General features: G+C 44.6%; 1 long non-coding RNA gene across 1 annotated transcript; it reads right to left on the bottom strand.

The window, feature by feature from the left end:
- Positions 1 to 5,385: 5,385 nt before the first annotated feature.
- LOC111170071 (uncharacterized) lies at positions 5,386 to 22,096 on the bottom strand. The gene is made up of 5 exons (XR_002643342.2): positions 21,773 to 22,096; positions 19,583 to 19,664; positions 18,670 to 18,799; positions 17,928 to 17,996; positions 5,386 to 7,482 (listed from the first exon to the last, which is right to left on the bottom strand). It is a non-coding gene; the product is annotated as an uncharacterized LOC111170071 (long non-coding RNA).
- Between the last annotated feature and the right edge of the window lie 72 nt (positions 22,097 to 22,168).

Here is a 22,168-nt window from a genome sequence, read left to right as displayed (position 1 = left end):
TGTTTCTAAAACATCCAGGTCATCCAGAACGCCAAGACATGGTGGCTACTGACATAATCTTCCCGCTGTGCCCCTCAAATCTCTGCCATCCTACAGCGGTGAACTGAACCATCACTTTGGGGAGCAGGAGCTGGGTAGGGCTTGGCCTCCATAACAAACTATGACATCTTCTCTGCTTTCCTGTCCCTTCACTGACATGTTTGTTTTGAAAAGTAATTGACTCTGCAGTCATTTCCAAAGTCTAGAAAATTGTCCCTAGCAGTAGAAAAGACTCACATTTGCCATTTCACACAGAATTCTATATTGTGTTTTATGCAAAGCAGAAATCCTCTTCCAGGGAAGCAGCACGTGACCTCCAAGTGAGGACATTTTTATGGTTTCCACATTATAATCCAATCCACAGGCCCACGTTCACTTTCACCAGGTGCCTCAACACTAGGGAAATGTCTTGTTCCATTCTGATCCAGGTTTCTTTTTCTGAAACACTAACAGATCCTTTCCCTCCTTTTCACAACCTTGATGGATCGAGAGCACACAACACGAGTATGATCTGGGTGGCCTTTTCTGTGTGGTTACACAGATCAGTACTTCATTCATTGCTTGTTGTGACTAAGTGGGCATCACATTTAGCATGTGAACCATTTAAAGTACACAGTCCTATGGCATTAACCACAGGCACGTTGTTGTACAAATAACCTCACCATCCATGTCCAGATCTTTTCCAATTTCACCAGTGAAACGCTGTACTTTGATTGAACACTAATTCCCCTCAGTCCCTGGCACCCACATTCTACTTTCTGCCTTTGAATTGTACTTCTCTGGATACCTCCTATATGTAGTAACTTATCATGTGTGTCCTTTTAAAGTGACAGGGCTATTTCACTGATCATAATGCCTTTGAGGTTCGTATATGCTGTAGGAGTTGTCAGAATTTCCTTTGTTGTTAAGGCTGAATGACATTCCTTTGTGTGGATATCACATGTAGTTTACCCATTCATCTATCGATGGACACTTGGGTGGCATCTGCCTCTTGGCATTGTGATTCACGCTGCTTGGAATGTGGGTGTACCCATTTCTGTCCCAGGCCCTGCTTTTAATCTTTTGGGTATGATCCTCTCTGACGAGGTGTTTTAAAACTTTTGAAAACTTTGAACAGACTTTCCAAATAGCAGATTCTTTGAACTCCAGCTAACTTTGGGGTGCTTCAAAGGGCTCCTGGAGCATCCCAAAGAGAGATCCTAAACTAGCTGGGTTCACTTGGTGTGTTAAATTACATGGAAAACATTGTCCAAGCTCGCTGTTGCCTGTGGCAGATGGAATCATCAGGCTCTCCCCAGTTTTTTCATAGCCACAAAACAGACAGGGGAAAGGATTTGGGGTTCTTCTGCTCTCTAGTCTCTCACCTCACCCAACTTACAAAAATCTAAAGAATTTCTGTTTCCCGGCCTCGGGTCTTGAACCCCTTGCCCAGCTCCACTTTCTCCCAAGATTCCTCTTTGAATCTATCGGACCCCCTTCACTCCAGGCCTTGGCAGCCCATACACTGCTACGGACAGCCTATCGGGCTGGCCGCTGCCCAGAAGCCCATATTATAAACTCTGTAGACGTTCAAGCATGAGGAATACACCCCAGTGTAGGGAAACTTGTTATAGGACATAGGCTTTATACACAACAGATGCCCCTCAGGGAGAGTCCTGGCAACGCACTGGCACTGGTTCAAATGTCCCCACCCCCAACCCCTGGGGACCCTCATGAAAGGGACTGGGCTGACCACAGGCATCTGGTTGGGCGATGGGAGAGCAGAAGACACTGAAAACCCCATTAGGTTCGAAAGGAATTCGGAGGATGCTCTGACCCCTTCAAGTTAAAGCCTCCTGGTAAATGTTTCCGGGAAGCCAGATTCCATTTCTAGGAATGCTTGGTTGTAGGTTGCTCAACATGGGAGTATCCCCTTCTAAGCCAGAAGAAACACCTCTGGAGTGTATCCTTAAGAACTGGAAATTTTTAGGGACTTCTCTGGTGGCACAGTGGTAAAGAATCCGCCTGCCAATGCACGGGACACGGGCTCGAGCCCTGGTCTGGGAAGATCCCACATGCCACGGAGCAACTAAGCCCGTGCACCACAACTACTGAGCCTGCGCTCTAGACCCCGCAGGCCACAACTACTGAAGCCCGTGCGCTACAACTACTGAAGCCTGCACGCCTACAGCCCATGCTCTGCAACGAGAAGCCACAGCAATGAGAAGCCCGTGCACCACAACGAAGAGTAGCCCCCACTCACCACAACTAGAGAAAGCCCATGTGCAGCAACGAAGACCCAAAGCAGCCAAGAATAAATAAATAAATAAAATAAAAATTTTTTTTAAAGTCCACAAATAACAAATGCTGGAGAGGGTGCGGATAAAAGGGAGCCCTCCTACACTGCTGGTGGGAATGTAAATTGGTGTAGCCACCATGGAAAACCGTATGGAGGTTCCTCAAAAAACCTAAAAGTTGAGCTACCATATGATCTAGCAATCCCACTCCTGGGCATATATCTGGAGAACAACATAATTTGAAAAGACACATATACCCCAGTGTTCATAGCAGCACTATTTACAATAGCCAGGACATGGAAGCAACTTAAGTGTCCATTAGCAGATGAATGGATAAAGGAGATGTGATATACACACACACATATCCACAACACATACTCACTATGGAATATTACTCAGCCATAAAAAAGAATGAAATAATGCCATTTGCAGCAACATGGATGGACCTAGAGAATATCATACTAAATGAAATCAGAGAAAGACAAATATTATGTATCACTTACATGTGGGATCTAACAAATAATAAAAATGAATCTATTCAAGAAACAGAAAGAGACTCACAGACTTAGAAAAAAAACCTTATGGTTGACAAATGGGAAGTGGGGGAAGGGTGAACTAGAAGTATGAGATTAACCAATACACAACACTATATATAAAATAGATAAGCAACAGGACCTACTGTAGAGCACAGGGAACTATATTCAATATCTTGTAATAACCTACAATGGAAAATAATCTGAGAAAAACAAACAAAATATATATACATAACTAAATCACTGTGCTATACACCTAAAACTAACACAACATTGTAAATCAACTACACTTTGATAAAATTAACATTACATTTAAAACAAAAAAAAGAGGGACTTCCCTGGTGGCACAGTGGTTAAGAATCTGCCTGCCAATGCAGGGGACATGGGTTCGAGCCCTGGCCCAGGAAGATCCCACATGCCATGGAGCAACTAAGCCCGTGTGCCACAGCTACTGAGCCTGTGCTCTAGAGCGTGCAAGCAACAACTACTGAAGCCTGCGCGCCTAGAGCCTGTGCTCTGCAAGAAGAGAAGACACCGCAATGAGAAGCCCACACACAGCAACAAAGAGTAGCCCCCGCTCGCCACAACTAGAGGAGGCCTGCGCACAGCAACGAAGACCCAACCCAGCCAAATAAATAAATTAATAAAATAAAATAAAAAGAGAATTTCAGAGGCGGGTCTTCAAGAACAGACCACGGTCCACATGAGTAGTGACCATGTCAGCGATGACAATTCCTGGCACAGGCAGGCATGAGGAAATGTCAGCTAGAGGAAAAAATTAGAACCTGGTGTACACAGGTGCCTTGGATCTGGACAGTTACCTGGCCAGGGCAAGGCCAAACAAAGGGGGGTCCATTAAGGTGACTGAAAAACCTCTGCCTCTGACACCTTCCACGTGACACCACAGGAAGCAGGTGTTGGGGCTGCTCAAGGAGAGCAGAAGGCAGTGCTCACACATCATCTCAACCAACAACAGCACCAACCCAGGGAAATGGAAAAGGAAGCAGTATCCGTGGTCCTGATGAGAGGACAGAGCTGTCACTGGGGAAAGGGGAAGGACACAGGGGTGGATCTGAGGTTCTTACCCAGGGAGGCTGTAAGTGCCAAGTTCTCCAGCTTCACATCACAATACGGGCATCTCCAAGACTCATCAAGGAGACCCCATTCCTCCCCGGAAAATGTCACAGCCACATCTTCAAAGGTCACGCCATCCTGCTATGATGGGGACAGATGAAACCACAAACAGCCCCACTCTCAAGGAGCCACAATCCATTCTCCACCAACCCACCCACCCCCACATCTACCGTATGCCCATCCTCCTCCCAACCTCCCCAACTCAGAGAAGAAACCAGGCCCTGCTGCCATTGGTGCCTCTGTCTCCTCAGGGGTCCATTGATCACTGGACAAAGCCATCAGTGGTAGGAGGCACATGGGCAATCAACAGCTAAGCTCTGGGACAAGCACAGAAGGATGTACCACCTCCACAGGCTATTACCTGGGTGTGGCCACAGTCATGTGGTTTCCAGTGCAGTGCCCTAGACCATCAGACGTGCCCCCTGTCTGAACGCACATCCCTCAGAGCCCCATACCCATGGCCACCAGCATCAGTGCCCCTTACTGTAGGCGTCTTGTTACTCATGTTTCAGTCACCTCCTCATAACCCCACTGGTGAGGGTATAATTCCCACCCTAAGGGTGTGGCCAAACACACGACCCCTGACACTGGCCAGATGCAATCAACAGCCATTTATTAACCACATATTAACATGTGGGAGACAACACACAAGGCCATGGGAAGGCCACACGCTGGCGGAGTGAACAACAAAGGGCTGTGGGATGCAGTCTCTGTGGGATCGAGAGGGTACGGTGCCCTGCTTCCCGCAAGAGGACATGACTGGCTTGTTTAAATGACTCTGCAGGCTGGTAGGGAACTGAAACTAACTACAAAGGGATAAGCAGGAACTGTGCCTGCTCCCTTTGATAAAAAGGGTTGTAAGGTTAGGAGACATTACCTGTGAGAAGCATGTGAAGGGAAACTTGCACCACGGCCATTTGAGGGCATCCCTGTTTCACCAGGTGTCAAGGCAGCATACCTATTGGCCTTAATTTTAGAACTTACAACACAACTTGGCAGAATATCCTTGACAAATTCAGAGAGGATCCAGTATGACTACAGACTTCCCATGGTTCCTGTTAGCAACCACAGCCCCAAATCACTCCATGCAGGTCTCATTCAACTCCTTGGCTCAGACGCAGTCACAGAGAACCATGTGTGGATTTCAGCTACCCATGGTCCTATCTGCTTTTCCTGCACTTGCTGTGCCCTCAGAAATCACACCTTTCCTCTGTCCATCCAACCATCATTCAAAGCCCAGCCCCACTGATAACCCACCCCAGATCTTGTGACTCACAGATGACTGAATTTGCCCCTGATCACATGCACCTGGCTGAATGAAACATCCCAGACTCCACCAAAGTCCTCACAAAATCTTGGTTAGTCCATAAAATGGTAAAAAAGCACAAGTTTCAGCCTGAGTATATCTTTAAGTATGCACAATTTATGGCAAGACAATCAGTCAATCCTCATTTTTCATGGATTCTGTATTTGTAAATTTGCCTACCTGCCAAAACTGGAAAACCCCCAAATCAATACTTACATTTTTACACTTATTCATAGACATGTGGAGACACAAAATATCCGAGTCACCCAGTGTATGTGAGATACACAAGATGATGCTCTGCCTTCTCTTTGCGGCTCTCATACTGTAAACAAGCATTCTTCCCATGATGTATTTAGTGCCCCATTTATGCTTCTTCTTGGTGGTTTTGTGGTCCAAAATGGCCTCCAAAACTGGCGCTCATGTGCCGCCTAGAGTTCCTAAGCCCAAACAATGTGGCTTAAAGAAAATACATGTTAGGTAAGCATTGTTCAGGCATGAATCATCGTGCTGTTGGCCATGATTTCAGTGTTAATGAATCAACAGTATACAGTAAATGAATTGTTTTTAAACAGAAACACATGGAAAACCACGTTATGTACTTACCAATTGAGCAAAACGTTGTAACCAGAGGCTGTCAGGAACCTAATTACAGATTTCCCCTAGGAACAACGGCTCTATATTCACAATTCAGTGAATTAAAGGACATGACTAGCGTGAATGACAACTGATTGTACTTCAGTAAAGCTGTTTAAAAAGCAAAGGTAACTCTTAAAATTTGTAACTTCCTAATTATTTCACTATGGTTTACTATTCTATACATTCTCAAGGTTATTTGCGTCTACTATTATCAGTACACAAAAACAGAATACAATGTGGTACCTTCTTTGCATCTTTGTCTCTTTTCAGGCTGCCACAACAAAATACCACAGACTGGGTGGCTTAAAGAAATGTATATTCTCCTATTTCTAGAGGCTGGGAGTCTAAGACCAAGGTGCCATCAGGAATGGTTTCTGGTGAGGCCTTTCTTTCTGACTTCTAATCAACCACCTTCTTGGTGTGTCATTAAAAGGCCTTTCCTCTGTTCGTGAATACAGCGAGAAAGTGAGCACCTTCTGGTGCCTTGTCTTCTTCCATGGACACAAGTCACACTGGATTAGGACCCCATTCTTATGACCTCATTTGTCCTTAGTTATCTCCTTATAGGACATACCTAAAAACATAGTTACATTGGCTGTTAGGGCTTGAACGTATGAATCTTGAGGGACACAATTCAGTCCATAACAGACTTACCTATATTATGTAAAGGCCTTTATTCCTTGTGAACATTCTGGTATTTTAGGAGATTGGGGTTGAAGGTAAAGGACTTTCCATTCACTGCACTCATAAAGCCTTTCTCCAGCGTGAATTCTCTGGTGTCTAATGAGGCGAGAGCTCTGGCTAAAACATTCCCCTCGTTCACTGCACTCACATGGCTTTTCACCAGGGTGAACTTTTCGATGCATGATAAGGTTGTACTTCTTGCTAAATAATTTTCCACCTTCCCCACACTCATAAGGCTTTTTGCTAGTGTGAACTCTCAAATGCTCCCTGAGGCTACAGTTTTTTCTAAAGGATTTCCCACACTCACGGCACCTGTAAGATCTTTCCCTCTTGAGGACTCTGGTGTGGAACAAGGGTGTGTTTGGGGCTGCAAGCTTTCATGCACTCTAGCTGGTTGTAATGGTTGTTTACACTGTGGAAGGCCACCACACACTCCGGTCCACTATTTGACTTCTCCCTGGTGTGAGTAGCCTGTTGCTGAAGATGTCCCGAGCTGGCCAGAAAGTCCTTCCCAACCTCCTTATGGGTAAAGGAGTTCCCTGACACATGGAATTAGCAGCTCTTCAAGAACAAGGCTCTGCTCATATTGCTTTTGAAGCATTTCTCTCCAACACGCTGCTTGTGCAGCTGATAAAGTCTGCAGTGAGAGGAAATTGTTTTCCACATGCCCCACACATGTGCAGTTTCGGTCTGTGATGTGTTTCCTGGTGTTCAACCAAGTGCAAACTGTCTCTCAACATGGGTCCACACATCTCACAGAGGTGGGCCTTCTGGGGAGACAGACCTGCTTTGAGAGTCCTATCCTGTGGCATTACTTTGGCAGAAATGCTGTGCTCAGAAGATGCCTCCTTATCCTCCACTCCACACCAACAACCTGAAAGAAAGAAATGCTGGTGAAGTGCATGTTGATTCCGGTGAGAAGGGTAACCTGTAGAAAAGTGTGTGTGGGACAAACCCAGGAACAATCAGTGGAATTGTTCTGGGGACCAAAGAGTTGGGTACAGGTTGAGAATGGGTTGATTAGCAGAACTGGGCCTCTAAAGATCACAGAACAGGGGAGGACTCACGAGGTTAAATACAGCACCACTGGGTGCAGCACAGGGAGGAAAGGGTCTACAACTCCTTCCTTTGGAAACAACTCTCTCTGGAGATCTGGTCTTCTGCTGACATTGGTGTGTTATGTAGAAGAGTGTGTTCAGGCCCAAGAAAATGCAACTACAACAGAGTAGCTGGTGTTCAATGACTGTTTAAGAATATGTGTGTGGGACTTCCCTGGCGGTCCAGTGGTTGGGACTCTGCATTCCAATGCAGGGGATGTGGGTTCGATCCTTGATCGGGGAGCTGGGATCCCACATGCCTTGGGGCCACAGGGCCAGAACATAAAACAGAAGCAATACTGTAGCAAATTCAATAAAGACTCTGAAAATGGTCCACATCAAAAAAGTCTTAAAAAAAAAATAAAGAAAGAAAGAATATGTGTGCATGTTACAATGCACATGTAGAGGCCAATGTCAGAGAGTACTACAGGTGGAGCAATGAGAACGACGAGTGATATGTGTAGCCCACAGATGTGGTGAACAGCCCTGAGCTGGAAGAGCAGACAACTTGTCAGCAGAGCTGACAAGTTGGCAGTGTCAAGAATGGGAAAGGAAAGGCATTAGGCTGCCTTTGTCAACAGCACCAAAATACTACTCAAACAGAATAGGTTTCTGTATGATCTGAGCACAGCTCAGACATCGTGCCTCCCCCAGGGCTAGGCTCCCATGGAATTCATACTGCTGTAGCTGGATTTATGCTACAAACTCAAATGTTTATGTTCCTGCAAACACCATATGTTGAAATCCTAACCCTCAATGTGATGGTAGTAAAAGGTGGGGGACTCTGGCAGGTGATTAGATCATGAGGGTGAAGCCCTCACCAATGGGATTAGTGCCCTTGTACAAGTGACCCCAGAAAGCCTTCTCATTCCCCTTCTGCCATGTGAGGACACAGCAACAAGGAGACCATTTATGAACAAGGAAGTGGGCCTCACCAGACACTGAAACTGCCAGTGCCTTGATCGAGGACTGCCCAGCCTCCAGACCTGTGACATAAATGTTTGTTGTGTAAGTACCAGCCTATGGTAGTTTGTTATAGAAACCTGACTGGACTAAAACAGAAATTGGTTTGAGAAGTGGGATGCTGCTTGCAAGGAAAACCTGAAAAATTAGAAGTGGCTTTGGATCTGGGTAACGGTCAGAGGCTACCAAGAGTTTTGAGGTGCATATTTGCAAAAGCCAATATTGTCAAGAATGCTAAGTAATTCTGGTAAGAGCTTAGGAAGAAAAGAGGGGAGTTATAGAGAAAGCTTCCATCTTCTTAGATGATAATGAATCATGAACAAAATGTGCATAGAAATATGGATGGTAAATGCTATTCTATTCTGATGAAGTCTCAGAAAGAAATGAGGAACATGTTATTAGACAAGGAACACTGAAGATCCTTTTTATAAAGTGGAAAAGAACTTGGCTGAATTTTGTTCATATTCTAGTGTTTTATAGAAGGTAAAATGTGTGAGCAATGAAATTTGATATTTAGCTGAGAAAATTCTAAACAGTGCTGCAGAGAAGCTTGGTTCCTCCTGGCTGCTTAGAGTAAGATACAATTAGAGAGATGACTTGAGGATGGGATTGTTAAGCAAAAAGGAACCAGAACTTAAAGATCTGAAAAATTCTCAGCCTATCCATTTTGAAAAGAATGACAAGGTGTTTTCAGAAGAGAACACTAAGACTTTGATAAGATTAGCATGCATATGACCCAGAAACCTCATCTGCCATCTCAAAAATGATCCCCCTTAAGGTGATCAGGGACCCTCATGGCTGCCACCTCCACCACAGGCCCAGAGAGCAAGGGCCAAGGGAGAGCAACATGACTCCAATGGGTGGGGCCACCTATCTGGGTCAGGCACACCACGATGTTCCCGCTCCGTGCCTCACGGTGGGGCCCTGGCAGAGAGCTGTGGTGTGCTCGACGGACACATGGAGCCAGGGATTGCCAGAGCCGTAGCACCTGGACCCAACACCAACAGAGCCACCAGCTAACAGTGCCAGTCTGAGAGCCACCATCATGAGATCCCAATCCAGGAGAGCAGCAGAGTCAGGACTGCTCCCCAGTGGGCCTGGAGGGCAGAGCACTGAACCACAGAGGATTATACTTGAGGCTTAAGGTCCAAAGACATTTGCCCCAGTAAGCTTTGGACTTACTCAGTACCTATCACTCCTTTCTCCCTTCCCTTTAGAATGGGAATTGTTTCATTCTGGGATGGGAATGTCTACCTCATGCCTGTTGCACCACTATATTTTGGAAGCACATAACTTGTTTGGTTATATAGGTTCTCAGCTGGAGAGAGATCTGTTGCAGGGTAAACTGTATTTCAAGTCTCACCAATATCTGATATAAATGATATTTAGATGAGACTTTGGAATTTAGAGTTGATGCTAGAACTAGTTAAGATTTTGGGGGCATGTTTGCTGGCCCTGCAAGGTGGAAATGGTGGCGTAGTAGGTTTTTGGGTTTTTTTGGTTTTTTTTTTCCTTTCCACCCACAGGGTTTGGGTTTCTGGCTGGGAGTCAGGTTTCTGGAAATGTACGTGGAAAATTAATGGTATATGTGGTATCTGTCTTCAATAGGGCTAAAAGGAGCCGAAGCCCGTTAACCAGCTGAACAAAGTCTATGATGCAATAGACCCTTGCTGAGATTTAGACTGGAGAGGTTGTGGAAGTGGGGCTGGGCCAGGATACAAAGAGAAATATGGGGGAAGAGAGAAGTTACTGAGAAGAATCAAGAGATCCTAGCATTCTTATTTGCTGTGTGATCCTAGTCAAGCAACTTATTCTCTTTAGGAATTCTTTTATAAAATTTGACCAACAGGACCCACCTCACAGAATTACTGAGAAGAAAAAAATGAGATTTCTAAAAACCTGAAGAGTAAGCTTTTAGAAAAATCATCAGAAGGAAGGAAATTGGAGAAATAAAACTGGAAACATTCAGAATCTTGATGGTGTGCCAAACCAAATGTCAACTGGAACTCGACCAAAAACTAAAATGAGCAAACCAAAGCCCAGGAAAGCCATGTGGCAGACAGGGTCTTGGTGCTCTGGCCTGAGCCTCTGAGGTGGGAGAGCCGAGTTCAGGACACTGGACCACCAGAGACTTCCTGGTCCCACGTAATATCAACTGGCGAGAGCTCTCCCAGAGATCTCTGTCTCAACACTAAGACCCAGCTCCACCCAGTGGCCAGCGAACTCCAGTGCTAGATGCCCCATGCCAAACAACTAGCAAGACAGGAACACAACCCCACCCATTAGCAGAGAGGCTGCCTAAAATCATACTAAGTTCACAGACACCCCAAAAAACACCACCAGACATGGTTCTGCCCATCAGAAAGACAAGATCCAGCCTCACTCACCAGATCACAGGCACGAGCCTCCTCCACCAGGAAGCCTACACAAACCACTGAACCAACCTCACCCACTGGGGGCAGACACCAAAAACAATGGGAACTACAAACCTGCAGCCTGCAGAAAGGAGACCCCAAACATAGTAAGTTAAACAAAATGAGAAATCAGAGAAACATGCAGCAGATGAAGGAGCAAGGTAAAAATCCACCAGACGAAACAAATGAAGAGGAAATAAGCAGTCTACCTGAAAAAGAATTCAGAGTAATGATAGTAAAGATGATCCAAAATTTTGGAAATAGAATGGAGAAAATACAAGAAACGTTTAATAAGGACCTAGAAGAACTAAAGAGTAAGCAAATGATGAACAACACGATAATTGAAATTAAAAATTCTCTAGAAGGAATCAATAGCAGAATAACTGAGGCAGAAGAACGGATAAGTGACCTGGAAGATAAAATAGTGGAAATAACTACTGCAGAGCAGAATAAAGAAAAAAGAATTAAAAGAATTGAGAACAGTCTCAAAGACCTCTGGGACAACATTAAATGCACCAACATTCGAATTATAGAGGTCTCAGAAGAAGAGAAAAAGAAAGGGTCTGGGGCTTCCCTGGTGGCTCAGTGGTTGAGAGTCCACCTGCTGCTGATGCAGGGGACAGGGGTTCGTGCCCCAGTCCGGGAAGTTCCCACATGCCATGGAGCAGCTAGGCCCATGAGCCATGGCCGCTGAGCCTGTGCATCCAGAGCCTGTGCTCCGCAACAAGAGAGACCACAACAGTGAGAGGCCCACATACCACAAAAAAAAGAGAAAAGAAAGAAAGGGTCTGAGAAAATATTTGAGGAGACTATAGTTGAAAACTTCCCTAACATGGGAAAGGAAATAGTCAATCAAGTCTAGGAAGTGCAGAGAGTCCCATACAGGAGAAACACTCCGAGACACATATTAATCAAACTATCAAAAATTAAATACAAAGAAAAAATATTAAAAGCATCAAGGGAAAAGCAACAAATAACTTACAAGGGAATCCCCATAAGGTTAACAGCTGATCTTTCAGCTGAAACTCTGCAAGCCAGAAGGGAGTGGCAGGACATATTTAAAGTGATGAAAAGGAAAAACCTACAACTCAGACCACTCTACCCAGCAAGGATCTCATTCAGATTTGATGGAGAAATTAAAACCTTTACAGACAAGCAAAAGTTAAGAGAATTCAGCACCACCAAACCAGTTTTACAACAAATGCTAAAGGAATGTCTCTAGGCAGGAAACACAAGAGAAGGAAAAGACCTACAGAAACAAACCCAAAACAATTAAGAAAATGATAATAGGAACATACATATTGATAATTACATTAAATGTAAATGGATTAAATGCTCCAACCAAAAGACATAGACTGGCTGAATGGATACAAAAACAAGACCTGTACATATGCTGTCTACAAGAGACCCACTTCAGACCTAGGGAAACATACAGACTGAAAGTGAGGGGATGGAAAAAGATATTCCATGCAAATGGAAATCAAAAGAAAGCTGGAGTAGCAATTCTCATATCAGACAAAATAAACTTTAAAATAAAGACTATTACAGGAGACAAAAGAAGGACACTACATAATGATCAAGGGATCAATCCAAGAAGAAGATATAACAATTGTAAATATTTATGCACCCAACACAGGAGCACCTCAATACATAAGGCAACTGCTAAGGGCCATAAAAGGGGAAATTGAAAGTTAACACAATAATAGTAGGGGACTTTAACACTCCACTTTCACCAATGGACAGATCATCCAAAATGAAAATAAATAAGGTAACACAAGCTTTAAATGACACATTAAACAAGATGGATTTAATTGATATTTATAGGACATTCCATCCAAAACCAACAGAATACACTTTCTTCTCAAGTGCCCATGGAACATTCTCCAGGAGAGACCATATCTTCAGTCACAAATCAAGCCTTGGTAAATTTAAGAAAATTGAAATCTTATCAAGTATTTTTTCGAACCACAATGCTATGAGACAAGACATCAATTACAGGAAGACAACTGTAAAAAACACAAACACATGGAGGCTAAACAATACACTACTAAATGACCAAGAGATCGTTGAAGATATCAAATAGGAAATCAAAAAGTACTTAGAAACAAATGACAATGAAAACACAATGACCGGGCTTCCCTGGTGGCGCAATGGTTGAGAGTCCACCTGCCGATGCAGGGGACGCGGGTTCGTGCCCCGGTCCGGGAGGATCCCACATGCCGTGGAGCAGCTGGGCCCGTGAGCCATGGCCGCTGAGCCTGCATGTCCAGAGCCTGTGCTCCACAACGGGAGAGGCCACAGCAGTGGGAGGCCCACGTACCTCAAAAAAATAATAATAATAATAAATAAAAACAGAAAAAACACAATGACCAAAAATCCATGGGATAGAGCGAAAGCAGTTCTAAGAGAGAAGTTTATAGCAATACAAATCCTACATCAGAAACGAGAAAAATCTCAAATAAACCACCTAACCTTACACCTAAAGCAAACAGAGAAATAAGAACAAAAAAACACAAAATTAGCAGAAGGAAAGACATCATAAAGATCAGATCAGAAATAAATAAAAGAAATGAAAAAGAAATGAAGGAAACAATAGCAAAGACCAATAAAACTAAAAGCTGGTTCTTTGAGAAGATAAACAAAATTAATAAACCATTAGCCAGACTCATCAAGAAAAAAAGGGAGAAGACTGAAATCAACAGAATTAGAAATGAAAAAGGAGAAGTAACAACTGACACTGCAGAAAAACAAAGGATCATGAGAGATTACTACAAGCAACTCTATGCCAATAAAATGGACAACCTGGAAGAAATGGACAAACTCTTAGAAAAGCACAACCTTCCGAGACTGAACCAGGAAGAAATAGAAAAAAATATAAACAGACCAATCACAAGCACTGAAACTGAAACTGTGATTAAAGATCTTCCAACAAACAAGAGCTCATGGGGTTTCCCTGGTGGCGCAGTGGTTGAGAGTCCGCCTGCCGATGCAGGGAACACGGGTTCGTGCCCCGGTCCAGGAAACAAACAAGAGCCCAGGACCAGATGGCTTCACAGGCAAATTCTATCAAACATTTAGAGAAAAGCTAACACCTATTCTTCTCAAACACTTCCAAAATATAGCAGAGGGAGGAACACTCCAAAACTCATTCTATGAGGCCACCATCCCCCTGATACCAAAACCAGACAAAGATGTCACAAAAAAAGAAAACTACAGGCCAATATCACTGATGAACATAGATGCAAAAATCCTCAACAAAATACTAGCAAACAGAATCCAACAGCACATTAAAAGGATCATACACCGTGATCAAGTGGGGTTTATCCCAGGAATGCAAGGATTCTTCAATATACACATCAATCAATGTGATACACCATATTAACAAATTGAAAAATAAAAACCATATGATTATCTCAATAGATGCAGAAAAAGCTTTCGACAACATTCAATACCCATTTAAGATAAAAACTCTCCAGAAAGTAGGCATAGAGGGAACCTTCCTCAACATTATAAAGGCCATATATGACAAACCCACGGCCAATATCGTTCTCAATGGTGAAAAACTGAAACCATTTCCTCTAAGATCAGGAACAAGACAAGGTTGCCCACTCTCACCACTACTATTCAAGATAGTTTTGGAAGTTTTAGCCACAGCAATCAGAGAAGAAAAAGAAATAAAAGGAATCCAAATCGGAAATGAAGAAGTAAAGCTGTCACTGTCTGCAAATGACATGATACTATACATAGAGAATCCTAAAGATGCTACCAGAAAACTACTAGAGCTAATCAATGAAATTGGTAGAGTAGCAGGATACAAAATTAATGCACAGAAATCTCTTGCATTCCTATACACTAATGGTGAAAAATCTGAAAGAGAAATTAAGGAAACACTCCCATTTACCACTGCAACAAAAAGAATAAAAAACCAAGGAATAAACCTACCTAAGGAGACAAAAGACCTGTATGAAGAAAACTATTAAGACACTGATGAAAGAAATTAAAGATGATACAAACAGATAGAGAGATACACCATGTTCTTGGATTAGAAGAATCAACATTGTGAAAATGACTATACTACCCAAAGCAATATACAGATTCAGTGCAATCCCTATGAAACTACCAATGGCATTTTTCACAGAACTAGGACAAAAAATTTCACAATTTGTATGGAAATACAAAAGACCCTGAATAGCCAAAGCAATCTTGAGAAAGAAAAACGGAGCTGGAGGAATCAGGTTCCCTGACTTCAGACTATACTACAAAGCTACAGTAATCAAGACAGTATGGTACTGGCACAAAAACAGAAATATAGATCAGTGGAATAGGATAGAAAGCCCAGAGATAAACCCACGCACATATGGTCAACTTATCTTTGATAAAGGAGGCAAGAATATACAATAGAGAAAAGACAACCTCTTCAATAAGTGGTGCTGGGAAAACTGGACAGTTACATGTAAAAGAATAAAATCAGAACACTTCCTACCACCATACACAAAAATAAACTCAAAATGGATTAAAGACCTAAATGTAAGGCCAGACACTATAAAACTCTTAGAGAAAAACATAGGCAGAACACTCTATGACATAAATCACAGCAAGATCCTTTTGGACCCACCTCCTAGAGAAATGGAAATAAAAACAAAAGTAAACAAATGGGACCTAATGAAACTTAAAAGCTTTTGCACAGCAAAGGAAACCATATACAAGATGAAAAGACAACCCTCAGAATGGGAGAAAATATTTGTAAATGAAGCAACTGACAAAGGATTAATCTCCAAAATATACAAGCAGCTCATGCAGCTCACAGCAAAAAAACAAACAACCCAACCCAAAAATGGGCAGAAGAGCTAAATAGACATTTCTCCAAAGGAGATATACAGATTGCCAACAAATACATGAAAGGATGCTCAACATCACTAATCATTAGAGAAATGCAAATCAAAACTACAATGAGGTATCACTGCACACTGGTCAGAATGGCCATCATCAAAAAATCTATAAACAATAAATGCTGGAGAGGGTGTGGAGAAAAGGGAACCCTCCTGAACTGTTGGTGGGAATGTAAACTGATACAGCCATTCTGGGGAATAGTATGGAGGTTCCTTAAGAAACTAAAAATAGAACTACCATATGACCCAGCAATCCCACTACTGGGCATATACCCTGAGAAAACCATAATTCAAAAAGAGTCATGTACAACAATGTTCATTGCAGCTCTATTTACAATAGCCAGGACATGGAAGCAACCTAAGTGTCCATCAACAGATGAATGGATAAAGAAGATGTGGCACATATATACAATGGAATATTACTCAGCCATAAAAAGAAACGAAATTGAGTTATTTGTAGTGAGGTGGATGGACCTAGAGTCTGTCATACAGAGGGAAGTAAGTCAGAAAGAGAGAAACAAATACCATATGCTAACACATATATATTGAATCTAAAAAAGAAAAAGTTTCTGAAGAACCTACGGGCAGGACTGGAATAAAGATGCAAACGTAGAGAATGGACTTGAGGACACATGGAGCGGGTAGGGTAAGCTGGGACAATGTGAGAGAGTGGTTTTGACATATATACACTACCAAACGTAGGACAGATAGCTAGTGGGATGCAGCCGCATAGCACAGGGAGATCAACTTGGTGCTTTGTGACCACCTAGAGGGGTGGGATAGGGAGGGTGGGAGGGAGATGCAAGAAGGAGGGCATATGGGGATATATGTATACATACAGCCGATTCACTTTGTTGTACAGTAGAAACTAACACAACATTGTAAAGCAATTATACTTCAATAAAGATGTTAAAAAAAGAAAAGATTTTGGGGGCTGTTGGAATGGATAAATTTATTTTGTATGTGAGAGGACATGAATTTTGGGAGCTAGGGGTAGAATGCTATAGATTGAATGCTTGTGTCCCCACAAAATTCATATGTTGAAATCCTAATCCTCAATGTGATGGTATTAGGAAGTGGGGGTCTTTGGCAGATGATTAGGTCATGAAGGTGGGGCCATAATAAATGGGATTAGTGCCCTTATAAATGAGACCCCAGAATGCTCTCTAGCCCCTTCCAACATATAAGGACATAAAGAGAAGGTGGCAGCTATGAACAAGTAATAGGGCCCTCACCAGAACCTCATGCTGGTGCCTTGATCTTGGACTTTCCAGCCCACAGAACTGTGAGAAATCAATTTCTGTTGTTTATAAGCTACCCAGTCTGTGGTATTTTGTTACAGCAGCCTGAATGTACTAAGACAGACAGGGATAAACATGTGGGTAAAAGGGTTTGGTAAGCTACTGAGCAACACACTAATGTAATGTATTATGCAATCATAATTTCTGCCCTTTAGCTCCCTTTCTACCTTTTAAACTGTCTCCTAAACTGCAGGTTTAAAAATTTACAGTGTCAGGATACAGTTCCTAGAATGTGAAAATCACTGTGCTCTACAGATCTAAAGGAGAATGAGGTTTGTTACTCATTTAAGCACTCCAGGTTGCAAGTGCTAAGGCAGGATTTGGAACCCTGAAGTCCCTAATGGGATTTGTGGGTGTTGAGGCCATAGTTCCTTGGACAAGCTGCTTCTCCTCTGTGAGACCCAGTTTCCTGGTTATTAACCATTTTTCCCATAATCTACGCTTGGCTTCTTTGCTGAGAGAGGCCATGTTTAGAAGTAGGATTGGGTGGAGGATGGAGGCTGTGAATGGAACCACACTGTAAAGCAAGACCCAACTGTTCACCAGAGGCTCCAAGAGAGGACTTTTTTGTTTTATGTCCTCATGGAATGTTGTCCAAATCCTGATAAGTTGTCAAAGAGAGGCAAACCATCCTAGGGCAGTAGACAGTACATACCTATTCTTTTCGTAGAAAAAGAGAAGGCTCTTTCCACAAGGCCAGTACCTTGATCTTCAACTTCCCAGACTGCAGAAGAGTGAGAAATAAATGTTTGTTTAAACATCCAGCCATGTTAGTTCATTATAGCAGCACGAACTGATTACGACAATGTATTTCCATTCTGTGAACCATCCAGGGCTCTCCACCCCACCCCCAAGATGAGCAACTACATGGGACCTGGGTGATGGAAGTGTTAAGGGCAAGATAGGACAGATGGCATTCAGGATTGGCCCAGAATACTGATAGCCCACAGGAAAGAAAACTATTACAAAGAGAACTTTGGGGGAGGCTCTTACAAGAACAGAACATGATCCACATAAGTAGTGACTATGTCAGTGATGGTAATTGCTAGCACAGGCAGGCATGAGGAAATGTCAACTAGAGAAAGTAAGTTAGACCTGGGTCACACACGTGCCTTGGATCTGGACAAAGTCACCTGGCCCGGGAGAAGGCAAGTAAGGTAGGACTCAGGATGAGTACAAGACTCTGGACCCTGCATCCTTCCCTGGGAGTCTGCAGGAAAGCAGGTGTTGGGCCTGCTCAAAGAGAGGAGAGGGCAGTCCTACCAACCACAGCACCTACTCAGGAAACTGAGGAAGCAGTGCCCACAGTCCTGATTTGAGAATGACATAGCTGGTCCTGGGGAAAGAGAAAGGGCAGAGACTATCTCTGGTCACAGGGGTAGGTTTGAGGGTCTTACCCAGGGAGGTTACAAGTGCCAAATTCTCCAGTATCACATCTTGGTACAGGCATCTGTGAGGCTCGTCAAGGAGATTCCATTCCTCCAAAGAGAAGTACATGGCCACATCCTCAAAGGTCACATTTCCCTGCTAAGATGATGACAGAAGAACCAAAAGCAGTCCACTTCTGAGTCACAATCCCTTCCCCCAACATCTATTCCATGCCCACCCTCCTCCCAAGCTCCTTAACTCAGCATTTTGAGAAACTAGGCCTTGGCACCACTGATGCCATTGTGTCTTCATGTGCCCATTAATCCCTGGGTCCAGGAGGCAGGTGGAGAAACATACAGTTGACCTTGAACAACACAAGTTTGAACCACAAGAGTCCACTCATACTTGGATTTTTTTCAATAAATAAATACTACAGTACTCATGATCTGTGTATAGGTAGGGTGAATCAGCAGTTGTGGAACTGCAGATACAGAGGGCCTACCTGTAAACTTTTATGCAGATTTTCGAGTGTGCAGAGGGTTGGTGCTCCTAACCCCTTGTTGCTGAAGGGTCAACAAATCTAAGCCATGGGCCTGGCATAGAGGATCCAGCGGCTCATATTACCCTGGTATTACCAAAGTCTCAATACCAGATGCTGGAACCTTCAGGTATACTCCCTAAGTTCACACCACTCTTTAGAATGCACATCCCTCACATCCCTAGATTCCACAGCCACATGCCCATGGCCACCACCACCACCTTAGGGCCCACACCATAGGCATGTCCTTGGTCTCCCCACATTACTCGTGTCTTAATCAACACCTCTTCATCCCACTGTTGAGGGTGGAATTCCCAGTGTATAGTTATGGAGACAGCCAAACATGTGACATTTGACACTGAACATATGAGATAGACAGCAGTTTATAAATCACATATACTCACAGCCTGAGAGAGGAGGACACACCACACACTACACAGGGCCACATGGAGGTTGTATTCCAGAAGAGAGGCTGTACACCGGGAGCTGTGGGACATAAGCTTTGTAGTATCAAGAGGGAGAAGTGTTCCTTGGTTCCCATGGGACGGTGTGATTGGCTTTGTGCAAAATTCCATGGATTGGTAGGAACTGAAACCTGCTACAAAGGGATGAACAGGAACTGCTCTGGTCTCCTTGCTAAAAAGGGGGTATCTGGTAGGAGCAGAGTGGGGAGGGCAACTTGCACTGAGGACACTTGAGCCATCCCATTTTCTACCACCCATGTTAAGGCTACCCATAACGGGCTTATGCTGCAATTGACAGATGACATAAGATTATGCTTGACATAGTTAAACACAAGCCAGTATGATGCCAGACAGCCCATGGCTTCCACTAGCAGTCACAGTCCCAAAACTTTCTATGAAGATCTCCCTGCCTGGCTCAGTTCCTTGCCTCTGACTTAGTCACACAGAATCACACAAGTATCTCAGACACACATGGCTCTCCTCTACTTGTGTGCTTCACTTGCTGCCCCCTACCACTACAACCTTCCTCTGTCCACCTATCCCTCGTTCAAAGATCAGCCCACAGGTGGCCTACCCCAGGCCTAGTGACTCTCACAGATGACTACATTTGCTCTTGACCTTATCCTCCAGGCTGAATGAAAAACAAGCTCCATGGGCTTCCCTGGTGGCACAGTGGTTAAGAATCTGCCTGCCAAAACAGGGGACACGGGTTCGATCCCTGGTCCAGGAAGATCCCACATGCCGCGGAGCAACTAAGCCCGTGTGCCACAAGTACTGAGCCTGTGCTGTAGAGCCCGTGAGCCACAACTACGGAGCCCGCATGCTGCAACTACTGAAACCCGCGCGCCTAGAGCCCGTGCTCCGCAACAAGAGAAGCCACCGCAATGAGAAGCCCGCGCACTGCAACGAACAGTAGCCCCCGCTCAGCCCCTGCTCACCCCAACTAGAGAAAGCCTGCGCACAGCAACAAAGACCCTACTCAGCCAATAAATACATAAATTAATATTTTTAAAAAAAGAGAGAAACAAGCTCCACCAAAGTCCTCACAAAATCCTGGTGTGTACAGAGAGTGGTAAATAAGCACCAGTTCTGGCTTGAGTGTCATCTCACTTCAATTGCTACTATGACTCTGCATCCATCTCATGTCCAGTCTTTTCTTGGAAGCCTTGGCCACCTGCCAGACAATACTGTCTCTGAGAGCCTCCCCAATTCCTTTTCCACCACCCCAGGTGGGACTCAAGGACTGGGGAAATAGCACTTAAGAGTCCCAAGACACCACAATCCAGACATGTGATTCAGTGTCAGGCCCAGCGAGGGAACGGGACACCTTCCACTTGACTGTGTTGGTTCCATAAGCAGCCATGGAAATGTGGAACAAGTGATGAGTCTGCGGAGGGGTTTGATGGGCTCAGGCTTCCATGTACCCCTGCCTGGCCCTGAAGTCTGGGATAGCTACTTAATCTCTGAGCCTCAGTGATCAGTTCCCCTTTTACAAGGTGTCCCTGTGCCTGTCACCCTCCCCCACTTGCCACCACACTGTCAGAAACAGGGCCCCACCAGAAACCTAGCAGGACCCTGAGGGGCTCCTGTGTACGAAAGCCTTTCTGTTCCAGCTCTACTGAACTAAAACCCCCAACAAATAGGAGATGCTAACTACTTGATGAGGCATTCTTCAGAGAAGATCAGGACACCACCAGAGGCCAGATTAAAGGAATGCAAGCCCTGCTCACAACCAGATCCTTATCAACAACCGCGTTCTTCAACTGTTGCTGTAAAACTCCTCACCAAATTCCCCCGGGGTTGGGACAGGTTTTCGGGGCACGAGCCCACTGTGTCCCCCCTCGCCTAGCAAAGCAATAAAACTATTATTTTGTGCTTCACCGAAAACTGTCTCTGAGATTCGATTCGGCACCTGTGCACAGAGGCCAAGCTTTTGGCATCACACCCACGGCCGCCTCACCATCCTGGACACCGGGTCCTGGGCTGGGAGGACGAGAGCAGGCGCCCCACACTGGGAGCTTTAGTGTCTGCTGGGGTGAGGGCTGCGAGCACGAGAGCAGGCGCCCCGCACTGGGGGCTTTAGTGTCTGCTGGGCTGAGCGCGGTGAGGGTCCGGAGGACAGGCATCTACCTGAGGCGGGTCCCTCAGCACCACCGCTGCCATTGGGATCTGTGGGCAGAGCGGGACGCGGATCGGCAGTCCCTCTCCCAGGCCTGGCGCGGGGCATCGGGGCGGCGTCGCCGAGCCTCAGACCCGCTTTTGTCCTGGGGGAACAAGGCCTCTTCTCGGACCTTGTTGGCCGTCACGTCGGTCCAGACCCAGCAGTCAGGAGCCAGCACAGTCCCAGAGCAGTTAAAATGGCCGCCACGAGAAGGAAACCAGAAGTCGCTCCCTTATGAATTCCACCTGATACGGAAACGCCCCTTTTATGAGACTTTGATTGGCTGAGTGGCGCTGCCGCCCGTCGTGGAGCATTCTGGGTAATGTAGTTCCCGCAGAACCACAGGCCGCGTGTGAGGATACTCC

This window comes from Delphinapterus leucas, chromosome 20 (assembly GCF_059928025.1).
Source record: "Delphinapterus leucas isolate spDelLeu-1000000601 "Yukka" chromosome 20, BTC_Dleu_Yukka2, whole genome shotgun sequence".
Lineage (NCBI taxonomy): Eukaryota > Metazoa > Chordata > Mammalia > Artiodactyla > Monodontidae > Delphinapterus > Delphinapterus leucas.
This window is presented reverse-complemented; position numbering and strand designations above follow the sequence as displayed.